This window comes from Lycium barbarum, chromosome 2, assembly GCF_019175385.1.
Source record: "Lycium barbarum isolate Lr01 chromosome 2, ASM1917538v2, whole genome shotgun sequence".
Taxonomy (NCBI): Eukaryota; Viridiplantae; Streptophyta; class Magnoliopsida; order Solanales; family Solanaceae; genus Lycium; species Lycium barbarum.
Window position 1 is genome coordinate 115,398,949 of NC_083338.1, and position 13,845 is coordinate 115,412,793.

A 13,845-nucleotide genomic window follows, 5' to 3' on the forward strand; every position below is an offset into this window, starting at 1 on the left:
ATGTTTGAATCTTCAAAACTTCAAAGAGAAGTTTATGTTCTAAGACAAAGGTAAAAATATACTGAATTCCCTAATAAAAACCCTACAAAGACTATTTATAAGGTTTGGAAAATACACAAGTTACCGTAAAACGATTCACGCCCAAGTTAACTTTTCAGTTGTTGTCTATAATACGGACCGTAAAGTGGTTTACGGAAGTAAACAGCATGATCGTCTTTCACCTTCGCCAACTCATCCTTTCTTCTGCCAGTGCTTGAATGGTTAAACACGTGCTGGAAGACGGGCCGTAAACTGAAACACGGTCCGTAAACACAGCTCGTATTTTGCCATCTTCCTCAGCTTGACTTTCTGCTTCTGGAATCCTTTAATACGACCCTGGAATACGGCCCGTATTGTGGAATACGGACCGTAAACCAAGTTTACGCCCTGATTTTGCATCTTTAACTGTTGTCATGCCAAATCTGATCCTTTTCCTGAAAAACACCAAAAAAAACACGTAAAATCACAACGACTTGCTTAACAACAAGTAAAACTTATAGATGAAAAGTATCGATTGTGGTGTGAAAATCACGCCACATCAACACCCCCAACTTAAAGTATTTGCTTGTCCTCAAGCAAGCCATACCACGCAACGACTCAATCTAACACCTAGATTTCACAGAATAAAAATGTCTACATCGGTTTTGACTCGGAACTACCAGCATGCATGTTTTCCTTTAAACGACCACCCCAACTTTCTATTTGAAAGCAATATGCACAACTCAAGAATATGACGACTAACAATGAAGCTTCAATGAATGACATTACATTATCGGGCATATTATTGTGCACACAAACGTTACTTTAGGCGGTCACTTTATTTTGCTCAATTTTCATCCTCATGCCCTCACATAGACCAAGGAACGTCCCACCACACATATATACAACAAGAATGGGACGAAGACGAAGAAGAAGAGAAAAACACTCACACTCACAAAGAATTCATATTTACACATGCAAATACCATAGGCTTGCCCTTATATTCTATGTTTTCATCCTAGGCTCGTTCGGTTGTGATTACATTAGGACATGTTTTGGCTTGTAATGTAGGCTTAGGGACGGGTAGGGTACTTTTTGGATATTAGTGACTCACCCTCCTTGACACTACGACATCTCTTCACCATGATTCGCCTCTTTTCTTTCCAACCCCCCATTTTTATTTTTTTCAAGTTTTCAACCTCGATGTGGTTTCATTCCTAGACTTACAACTCTTTTTGTGTTCCAATTTCCTGAATATATATGTATACATGCAACTACCACATTGAGTCTCCACTAGCAAACTCCACCACCCCCAACTTATTTTTTTTTAACATCTACTCCACATTTTAATTCACCCCCAACTTAGGCATTTTGCCTCTTCTAACTAGTAGCATCAAGGAGGGAACGGGTGCGAAGATGAATTAATTGCAAAAAGGGTAAGGTTTCATAATTGGCTAGCCAAGAAAAAGGTCAAAAGGCTCAAAAAGGGAAACTAGGGGTATTTAAGCTTTTGGTAAGGCTTGTTTAGGCAAAGTGACTATTTCACAAAGAAGGCCTAAGATCATCTCACACCCAAACTAACTTTCGGATTTCATACAAGACCAACCGGGCAAGTTCTAGATTATACATGCATAAACAGAGTCATACTAACGGCGCACACACACATTGGCATAAGGACAATACCCCAACAACGATCATGTCATAAAAAGAATCAATCATGTTACTCAATCCTATTCTAAGTATGCATTTTTCAAATTTTTGAGGGGGAGGTCCAAAATTTCCCACAAACCACCATACATGCCATTAGTTACCAAGTAGTACCAAATAAAACAAAATTACTCTAATCAATCTAAGTAACATCCTAAACATGCCAGTTTCAACACAAATAAAACCCCTCAGGAAAAGAATTCTGGCAAAGAAAAACCGAGGGGGTTCCTAAACACATATTTACACTACCCTACTATCAATAAGTCCCACCCCCAACGAAAAAATCAAGCACTGCCTCAGTGCTTCAAATATAAGAACAAGGGAGCAAGAAAGTACCTGAATGCCGTGAATATCTCATGGCCGGCCCGCTACATCCGACGGCTGAGTTGATGACTCTCCAGGTTGGCGCTGCGGCTCAACCAATGACTGAAAGATTGCCTGCTGCAGATCCTTCTTTTCAGTCTTTTTTAATCTCCTGGCCAACTCCTCCGGGTCCTCAGATGACTCACTGACCCTCTTTCCAGTACTACGAACAAAACGTTCCGCCGCCTCCGTCTCCTCCTCAGAATCAAGCAAATCCAGCACCTTAAACGTACTAGGCAAAATAGCCTGTGGTGCTGGTGGGGCTACCATCCCGTGCATCTTGAGTGTTTCAAGCTCCTTTTTCAGCTTCTCCAACTCACTCCTCAAAGAACTAGACTCCCCACCGGGTGCGGTCTGCTCTCGAGTGATCTATCTCGCCTCAAAGCTGTCTAGTCGAGCCTGATACACGTCGTACTTTTTCTCAAACTCTGCACGGATCTCTGTGGTTGCCTCAGTGACCAGTTGCTGCACTATTTTCACCACTTTCGGCCGGAACTGTTTCAAGATTTTGTCTACTTGCCTTTCAGTCTGCACTGCTTTGACTGCAATCTGGCTGTAGTTAGCAGGGCTGAAGTGAAGCAGTGCCAGTTCTGGATCAGCCGGCTCGGCTGTCGCTGCAGCAGCGGCAGACCCCGAAGGAGGACCTTGTGTGGCCGGATGTAGTGGAGGAGGTCGTGCCTCAGAAATACCCAATGTGGCTGCATCAGCCTGTGAAAAGACTGTCTCTGGAATCGCTGTCATGGGAGCCTCAGGCCTAGTAGTAGCAGCATCAAACTCGACCCCTACTGGATCAGTCCCATAAGCACGGTTCGGACTCAACTCCAGCTGAGTGTCGTCGTCCTCACCGGACAGATCTGCCTCCCAATCTCTCTTGCTTATCACCTTGTTTTTCCTCCAATCCCCTACATGCACAGCTGGGAGGGTATCGTCCCACTCTAGAAGCGGAATTATCTTGGCCTGGCGACACAATGCTGTGATAAGACAAGGAAATACCATGTTCTGATTGGGCTTGTGTGCCCGCTTATGCAGCTCCTCAGCTATAATCTCCCCAATATTCATCGGGTACCTGGACATGAAAGACGCAATAGTGACTGCCTGACTAGTGGACAGAGTATTATCTGCCTGAGTGGGGGTGATCCTGTACCGCATCAAGGTCCACCAAAATTTAGCCTCGGTGGACAAACAGCTTTTAGTGATCTTGACCTTGCCATCATTATTCCATTTTTGCTCATGTGGCTCAGATGTAATAAGCGCCGCAGTCCATTCCCTGATGGATTTCTTGTCCTTCCTGTCTCGTTTGTCTAAAAACAGGCTCAGATCAGTAGAAGCCACAAAATCATCACCAAACAGGACCTTGTTGATGGCGGTGGAGGAAATATCGACGAGGGAGTTCCGGATCGTCACATTTTCCAGCATGGGAATCTGATGCCAAGCAAGATTCCGCTTCTTCATTGACATTAGGACAGCCCCATATGAAGCATAGAACTCCCGAACAATATGCGGAGCATACTCTCCCGGCTCATGAGTGAATGCATCTAACTTGTACCCTTTGATGGTTTCATCCAGCTGTGGATGAGCTGAAATACCATCGAAAATCAGCCGCCGTTCTTCAAATATTTTCCACAGCGGCTGTCCACTAGGCCCTGTCCCGGCCATCCATTGATCATATAACTCCTTCGACCCCTTTATTGAGAACCGCAGCTTCTCTTCATCTAATCGTTTTGTCCTGACGACCAGCTTGCGACCCTCAGGCGGCGTACAGCAACTGAATCACTGTCCTCATTAAACCCTGCTGAGTCACTCTCTGGTGTAGTTTGGGTGGCAGCTCCCCTGCTTGATGCTTCCGCGTCCGAATTTCCCCCCCTCAGACTGAGAGGCTTCCGATGTAGATTTAGACGGGGTCATAGTTGGGGGCAGCGTAGATGTGATTGCCACTATAGCTTGGGCGGGCCCCCCTGACTTTGGGTGGAGGTATAACCTCGACGTACTCGGACCCCGAATGTTCCCCTTCCGAATCGGAAGATTCATTTATTAATCTGGAACCCGAGCACGCCTTCTTCCTGTTGCCCGTGCTGTGTGCCCCCTCTTTCGTTGCTTTCCTTTTGTGTCCCATTCCTGAAAAATACAAAAGTAAGATCATTAGATTGTTCCAAATATTTGTGCTGTCAGTGGGCGTAAACACAAAAGACGGACCGTAAACCAGTTTACGGTCCGTAAAGTGTGATCGTAAACTGGGCAGTTTTGTCGATAACATTCTGTTCCCTGTTAACCTTAAATACGGACCGTAAATTGAAATACGGTCCGTAAAGTGTGGTCGTAAACTGCTCTTTTCTTGTGACAACATGCTGTTCATTTAAACACGCTCAAATACGGACCGTAATTTGTAATACGGTCCGTAAAGTGAGGTCGTGTTACGCACCACAGACAGACACTTTTTTTTTTTAATTTCAAACTTTCATTGCTCATCTTGGTTTCACATTGTGTTCGGGGCTTAGGTTACTCAGACTTCACCTATTTTCTACCAATTCGCATAATTCTCACAGAGTCAAGCCATTGGTGGGCAGACCAAAACTACAAATTTTGAATTCGAAGTATGGAATGCCCTCCAACCCATATGGGTGTAATTAACACTGACCCACAAAAATTGGAAAGGATTAAACCTATTTATCCCCCACAAGATCATGAACCAAGGTATTAAATGCAGAATTTTACAAACCCAGTCTAAACAATCACTTACCACTAAGTTCAAAATCACAGATGTAGAAGAATAAGGAAAACCAATCATACCTTTTTTATGAAGAACTACGTGACTACTGTATGCACAGATTTTGAGAGAAAGCACTTGAATCCCCAACAAAATTAAAACCTAGGGCAGGGCAGAAAGGGATATGAATGGGTGTGAGATGATCAGTTGGTGAATGGGGTTGGTGTAATTATGGTGGTGAGGAGAATGGAAGGTGATGGGAAGTTGTGGGGATGGAAGAAACTAAAAAGAAAAAGCGTAAGATGGAGGGGGATCGTGGTGTAGGAGGAAATAATGGAGGGCATTTGAATAGGTGTGTCCGTTTTATTAAACTGCTGCGTTATTTTTTTTTTGTTCTAAATACGGTCCGTAAATGGATTTACGTCCCGTCTTTAGAGGTATTATGGTGGACAGTACACTGTAGTGTCTGATGTTGGTTTACGACCATGTAAGACGGACCGTATTTCATAATACGGTCCGTAAATCTGATCGTAAAACAACATGTTCATTACCTTGCTCACTGTTTTGCAGCATTGTTAAAGACGACCTGGTTTACGAGCCGTATTATGAAATACGGTCCGTAAACTTCAGGCGTCTTTTGCACTGTTGCGGAACAGTGTTTGACAACTGGACTTACCTGTAATTCAGCACAATTGTTCTGTCATATCTTCCTGCACCAAAACAACCATTACCCTATATGTACGAATAACAATAACGAAAAAAATAAACATTACACTTGGGTTGCCTCCCAAGAAGCGCTTGATTTAACGTCGCGGCACGACGGTGGTGACCAATCACTCCTTGTCTTGGTACACCAGCTCATTGTTTGTTCCCAGGTGTTTCAACCTGTAGCGATCAACAATCCTACCTTCCGAGACCATTCTGTGGTAGTGCTTCAATCTCTGCCCATTTACCTTAAATGTCCGAGTACCATCTCCGGACTTCAATTCAACCGCGCCATGGGGTGAGGTATCTACCACCTCAAACGGACCAGACCACCTGGATTTGAGTTTACCCGGTAGCAACTTCAGTCGAGAGTTAAACAGTAATACAGAGTCACCCTTATAGAACTCTCGCTTCAGAATTTTCTTGTCATGGTACTGCTTCATCCTTTCTTTATAAAGGGTTGCACTCTCATAAGCCTGGTAGCGAAATTCATCCATCTCATTCAATTGAAACAACCGCAGCTTGGTTGCTTCCTCCAAGTTCATGTTCAGCTTCTTTAGCGCCCACATAGCCTTGTGTTCGAGTTCAACCGGCAAATGACAAGCTTTCCCGAATACAAGCTTGAAGGGTGAAGTCCCAATTGGAGTCTTGAAAGCAGTCCGGTATGCCCATAGAGCGTCATCGAGCTTTCGGGCCCAATCAGTTCTATTGGCATTCACTGTCTTTCTAGAATACTTTTAATTTCCCTATTGGACACTTCAACCTGTCCACTTGTCTGAGGGTGATAAGGCGTTGCCACCCTATGCTTCACACCATATTTCTCCATCAGTGTCGCAAACGCTTTATTGCAAAAGTGGGATCCACCATCGCTAATTATTGCTCTCGGAGTACCAAAACGAGTAAATATGTTTTTCTTAAGGAACCCCATAACACCTTTAGCCTCATTATTGGGTAAAGCCACCGCCTCAACCCATTTGGACACATAATCCACAGCTACCAAGATGTATTTCATTCCACCAGAACTCACAAACGGTCCCATAAAGTCGATTCCCCAGCAATCGAACACTTCCACCTCCAAAACAAAATTCATAGGCATCTCTTGCCTTCTGCCTATATTCCCTTGCCTTTAACACTAATCACAGGACCGCACCAACAGATTAGCATCATGAAAAATAGTCGGCCAGTAATAGCCGCACTCAAGTACCTTGGCTGCAGTCCGGTTTCCCCTATAATGACCCCCAACAGGAGAGTCATGGCATGCCTCCAACTTATTTTTTTTTAACATCTACTCCACATTTTAATTCACCCCCAACTTAGGCATTTTGCCTCTTCTAACTAGTAGCATCAAGGAGGGAACGGGTGCGAAGATGAATTAATTGCAAAAAGGGTAAGGTTTCATAATTGGCTAGCCAAGAAAAAGGTCAAAAGGCTCAAAAAGGGAAACTAGGGGTATTTAAGCTTTTGGTAAGGCTTGTTTAGGCAAAGTGACTATTTCACAAAGAAGGCCTAAGATCATCTCACACCCAAACTAACTTTCGGATTTCATACAAGACCAACCGGGCAAGTTCTAGATTATACATGCATAAACAGAGTCATACTAACGGCTCACACACACATTGGCATAAGGACAATTATTTTTACACATGTGACCTCCCAAGTAGTCACTTATCACACACAATACCCCAACAACGATCATGTCATAAAAAGAATCAATCATGTTACTCAATCCTATTCTAAGTATGCATTTTTCAAATTTTTGAGGGGGAGGTCCAAAATTTACCACAAGCCACCATACATGCCATTAGTTACCAAGTAGTACCAAATAAAACAAAATTACTCTAATCAATCTAAGTAACATCCTAAACATGCCAGTTTCAACACAAATAAAACCCCTCAGGAAAAGAATTCTGGCAAAGACAAACCGAAGGGGTTCCTAAACACATATTTACACTACCCTACTATCAATAAGTCCCACCCCCAACGAAAAAATCAAGCACTGCCTCAGTGCTTCAAATATAAGAACAAGGGAGCAAGAAAGTACCTGAATACCATGAATTTCTCATGGCCGGCCCGCTACATCCGACGGCTGAGTTGATGACTCTCCAGGTTGGCGCTGCGGCTCAACCAATGACTGAAAGATTGCCTGCTGCAGATCCTTCTTTTCATTCCTTTTTAATCTCCGGGCCAACTCCTCCGGGTCCTCAGATGACTCACTGACCCTCTTTCCAGTACTACGAACAAAAGGTTCCGCCGCCTCCGTCTCCTCCTCAGAATCAAGCAAATCCAGCACCTTAAACGTACTAGGAAAAATAGCCTGTGGTGCTGGTGGGGCTACCATCCCGTGCATCTTGAGTGTTTCAAGCTCCTTTTTCAGCTTCTCCAACTCACTCCTCAAAGAACTAGACTCCCCACCGGGTGCGGTCTGCTCTCGAGTGATCAATCTCGCCTCAAAGCTGTCTAGTCGAGCCTGATACACGTCGTGATTTTTCTCAAACTCCGCACGGATCTTTGTGGTTGCCTCAGCGACCAGTTGCTGCACTATTTTCACCACTTTCGGCCGGAACTGTTTCAAGATTTTGTCTACTTGCCTTTCAGTCTGCACTGCTTTGACTGCAATCTGGCTGTAGTTAGCAGGGCTGAAGTGAAGCAGTGCCAGTTCTGGATCAGCCAGCTCGGCTGTCGCCGCAGCAGTGGCAGACCCCGAAGGAGGACCTTGTGTAGCCGGATGTGGTGGAGGAGGTCGTGCCTCAGAAATACCCACGGTGGCTGCATCAGCCTGTGAAAAGACTGTCTCTGGAATCGCTGTCATGGGAGCCTCAGGCCTAGTAGTAGCAGCATCAAACTCGACCCCTACTGGATCAGTCCCATAAGCACGGTTCGGACTCAACTCCAGCTGAGTGTCGTCGTCCTCACCGGACAGATCTGCCTCCCAATCTCTCTTGCTTATCACCTTGTTTTTCCTCCAATCCCCTACATGCACAGCTGGGAGGGTATCGTCCCACACTGGAAGCGGAATTATCTTGGCCTAGCGACACAATGCTGTGATAAGACAAGGAAATACCATGTTCTGATTGGGCTTGTGTGCCCGCATATGCAGCTCCTCAGCTATCATCTCCCCAATATTCATCGGGTACCTGGACATGAAAGACGCAATAGTGACTGCCTGACTAGTGGACAGAGTATTATCTGCCTGAGTGGGGGTGATCCTGTACCGCATCAAGGTCCACCAAAATTTAGCCTCGGTGGACAAACAGCTTTTAGTGATCTTGACCTTGCCATCATTAGTCCATTTTTGCTCATGTGACTCAGATGTAATAAGCACCGTAGTCCATTCCCTGATGGATTTCTTGTCCTTCCTGTCTCGTTTGTCTAAAAACAAGCTCAGATCAGTAGGAGCCACAAAATCATCACCAAACAGGACCTTGTTGATGGCGGTGGAGGAAATATCGACGAGGGAGTTCCGGATCGTCACATTTTCCAGCATGGGAATCTGATGCCAAGCATGATTCCGCTTCTTCATTGACATTAGGACAGCCCCATATGAAGCATAGAACTCCCGAACAATATGCGGAGCATACTCTCCCGGCTCATGAGTGAATGCATCTAACTTGTACCCTTTGATGGTTTCATCCAGCTGTGGATGAGCTGAAATACCATCGAAAATCAGCCGCCGTTCTTCAAATATTTTCCGCAGCGGCTGTCCACTAGGCCCTGTCCCGGCCATCCATTTATCATATAACTCCTTCGACCCATTTATTGAGAACCGCAGCTTCTCTTCATCTAATTGGTTTGTCCTGACGACCAGCTTGCGACCCTCAGGCGGCGTATCAGCAACTGAATCACTGTCCTCATTAAACCCTGCTGAGTCACTCTCTAGTGTAGTTTTGGGTGGCAGCTCCCCTGCTTGATGCTTCCGCGTCCGAATTCCCCCCCTCAGACTGAGAGGCTTCCGATGTAGATTTAGACGGGGTCATAGTTGGGGGCAGCGTAGATGTGATTGCCACTGTAGCTTGGGCGGGGGCCCCCCTGACTTTGGGTGGAGGTATAACCTCGGCGTACTCGGACCCCGAATGTTCCCCTTCCGAATCGGAAGATTCATTTATTAATCTGGAACCCGAGCACGCCTTCTTCCTGTTGCCCGTGCTGTGTGCCCCCTCTTTCATTGCTTTCCTTTTGTGACCCATTCCTAAAAAATACAAAAGTAAGATCATTAGATTGTTCCAAATATTTGTGCTGTCAGTGGGCGTAAACACAAAAGACGGACCGTAAACCAGTTTACGGTCCGTAAAGTGTGATCGTAAACTGGGCAGTTTTGTCGATAACATTCTGTTCCTGTTAACCTTAAATACGGACCGTAAATTGAAATACGGTCCGTAAAGTGTGGTCGTAAACTGCTCTTTTCTTGTGACAACATGCTGTTCATTTAGACACGCTCAAATACGGACCGTAATTTGTAATACGGTCCGTAAAGTGAGGTCGTGTTACGCACCACAGACAGACACTTTTTTTTTAATTTCAAACTTTCATTGCTCATCTTGGTTTCACATTGTGTTCGGGGCTTAGGTTACTCAGACTTCACCTATTTTCTACCAATTCGCATAATTCTCACAGAGTCAAGCCATTGGTTGGCAGACCAAAACTACAAATTTTGAATTCGAAGTATGGAATGCCCTCCAACCCATATGGGTGTAATTAACACTGACCCACAAAAATTGGAAAGGATTAAACCTATTTATCCCCCACAAGATCATGAACCAAGGTATTAAATGCAGAATTTCACAAACCCAGTCTAAACAATCACTTAGCACTAAGTTCAAAATCACAGATGTAGAAGAATAAGGAAAACCAATCATACCTTTTTGATGAAGAACAACGTGACTACTGTATGCACAGATTTTTAGAGAAAGCACTTGAATCCCCAACAAAATTAAAACCTAGGGCAGGGCAGAAAGGGATATGAATGGGTGTGAGATGATCAGTTGGTGAATGGGGTTGGTGTAATTATGGTGGTGAGGAGAATGGAAGGTGATGGGAAGTTGTGGGGATGGAATAAACTAAAAAGAAAAAGCGTAAGATGGAGGGGGATCGTGGTGTAGGAGGAAATAATGGAGGGCATTTGAATAGGTGTGTCCGTTTTATTTAACTGTTGCGTTATTAATTTTTTTTTTTGTTCTAAATACGGTCCGTAAATGGATTTACGTCCCGTCTTTAGAGGTATTATGGTGGACAGTACACTGCAGTGTCTGATGTTGGTTTACGACCATGTAGGACGGACTGTATTTCATAATACGGTCCGTAAATCTGATCGTAAACCAACATGTTCATTACCTTGCTCACTGTTTTGCAGCATTGTTAAAGACGACCTGGTTTACGAGACGTATTATGAAATACGGTCCGTAAACTTCAGGCGTCTTTTGCACTGTTGCGGAACAGTGTTTGACAACTGGACTTACCTGCAATTCAGCACAATTTTTCTGTCATATCTTCCTGCACCAAAACAACCATTACCCTATATGTACGAATAACAATAACGAAAAAAATAAACATTACACTTGGGTTGCCTCCCAAGAAGCGCTTGATTTAGCGTCGCGGCACGACGGTGGTGACCAATCACTCCTTGTCTTGGTACACCAGCTCATTGTTTGTTCCCAGGTGTTTCAACCTGTAGCGATCAACAATCCTACCTTCCGAGACCATTCCGTGGTAGTGCTTCAATCTCTGCCCATTTACCTTAAATGTCCGAGTACCATCTCCGGACTTCAATTCAACCGCGCCATGGGGTGAGGTATCTACCACCTCAAACGGACCAGACCACCTGGATTTGAGTTTACCCGGTAGCAACTTCAGTCGAGAGTTAAACAGTAATACAGAGTCACCCTTGTAGAACTCTCGCTTCAGAATTTTGTTGTCATGGTACTGCTTCATCCTTTCTTTATAAAGGGCTGCACTCTCATAATCCTGGTAGCGAAATTCATCCATCTCATTCAATTGAAACAACCGCAGCTTGGTTGCTTCCTCCCAGTTCATGTTCAGCTTCTTTAGCGCCCACATAGCCTTGTGTTCGAGTTCACCCGGCAAATGACAAGCTTTCCCGAATACAAGCTTGAAGGGTGAAGTCCCAATTGGAGTCTTGAAAGCAGTCCGGTATGCCCATAGAGTGTCATCGAGCTTTCGGGCCCAATCAGTTCTATTGGCATTCGCTGTCTTTGCTAGAATACTTTTAATTTCCCTATTGGACACTTCAACCTGTCCACTTGTCTGAGGGTGATAAGGCGTTGCCACCCTATGCTTCACACCATATTTCTCCATCAGTGCCGCAAACGCTTTATTGCAAAAGTGGAATCCACCATCGCTGATTATCGCCCTCGGAGTACCAAAACGAGTAAATATGTTTTTCTTAAGGATCCCCATAACACTTTTGGCCTCATTATTGGGTAAAGCCACCACCTCAACCCATTTGGACACATAATCCACAACTACCAAGATGTATTTCATTCCACCAGAACTCACAAACGGTCCCATAAAGTCGATTCCCCAGCAATCGAACACTTCCACCTCCAAAACAAAATTCATAGGCATCTCTTGCCTTCTGCCTATATTCCCTTGCCTTTGACACTGATCACAGGACCGCACCAACAGATTAGCATCATGAAAAATAGTCGTCCAGTAATAGCCGCTCTCAAGTACCTTGGCTGCAGTCCGGTTTCCGCTATGATGACCCCCAACAGGAGAGTCATGGCATGCCTTTAGAATATCCATCACTTCACTTTCTGAGACACAACGCCGAATGAAGTTATCAGCGCATGTGCGGAACAAATAAGGCTCGTCCCAATAATACTGCCATGCATCCCGCAAGAATTTCTTCTTTTGGTAAGTTTTGATATCATCGGGAACTATACCTGTTACCAAATAGTTTGCAAAATCAGCATACCATGGTGCTACCTCCTTTGACACTGCCAACACCCTCTCATCTGGAAACGCATCATCTATATCAAGCTCATCAGACGGTTTCTCAACTTCTTCAAGCCGAGAGAGTTGGTCAGCCACCTGGTTTTCAGTGCCCTTTCGGTCTTTTACCTCAAAATCGAACTCTTGCAGCAGTAGCACCCATCTGATCAGTCGCGGCTTTTCTTCCTTCTTTGCCATGAGGTATCTCAAGGCTTCATGATCAGTATAAACCACAACTTTGGACCCCAACAAGTAGGCCCGAAATTTTTCGAAAGCAAACACAATGGCAAGCAGCTCTTGCTCCGTCACTGTGTAATTCATCTGTGCAGCATTCAGCGTTCTACTAGCATAATAGAACGGGTGCATAATTTTATTGTGCCTCTGCCCAAGCACAGCACCTATTGCTAAACCACTAGTATCACACATCAGTTTGAATGGTAAGGACCAGTCAGGAGAAATAATAATAGGTGCAGTAGTGAGACGCACTTTTAACTCTTCAAACGCCTTCTGGCACTTCTCATCAAACACAAATTTAGCCTCTTTTTAAAGAAGCTTGCACAAAGGATGTGCAACCTTAGAGAAATCTTTGATGAAGCGCCTGTAGAACCCAGCATGCCCCAAGAAACTGCGAACACCTTTTACTGAGATAGGTGGAGGAAGTTTGGAAATCACATCAATTTTTGCTTGATCGACCTCGATTCCCCTTTCAGAGATTTTGTGACCGAGGACGATTCCTTCCTTCACCATAAAATGGCATTTCTCCCAGTTCAGCACCAGATTTGTCTCTTCGCACCTTTTTAGCACTTGACCCAGATGGCCAACACAATCATCGAATGCGTCACCCACCACGGAAAAATCATCCATGAACACCTCCAAGAAATCCTCCACCAAGTCGGAGAAGATTGACATCATGCACCTCTGAAAAGTCGCTGGTGCATTACACAAACCAAAAGGCATCCGACTGAATGCAAATGTCCCATAAGGACAAGTGAACGTGGTTTTCTCCTGATCTTCCAGAGCAATGTTGATCTGATTGTAACCTGAATAACCATAGAGGAAACAATAATAAGAACGCCCTGCTAGTCTATCCAACATCTGATCAATGAAGGGCATAGGGAAATGGTCTTTGCTCGTGGCTGTGTTGAGCTTGTGATAATCCATGCAAACTCTCCAACCTGTGACAGTTCTGGTCGGGATCAACTCATTCTTAGCATTCGGTACAACAGTGATGCCGCCTTTCTTAGGAACACATTGGACCGGGCTCACCCATTTACTATCAGCAATAGGGAAAACCACGCCTACATCTAGCCATTTGATTATCTCTTTCTTGACAACCTCTTGCATGTTCTCGTTTAGTCGCCTCTGATGCTCTACACTTGGTTTGCTGCCATCCTCCAACT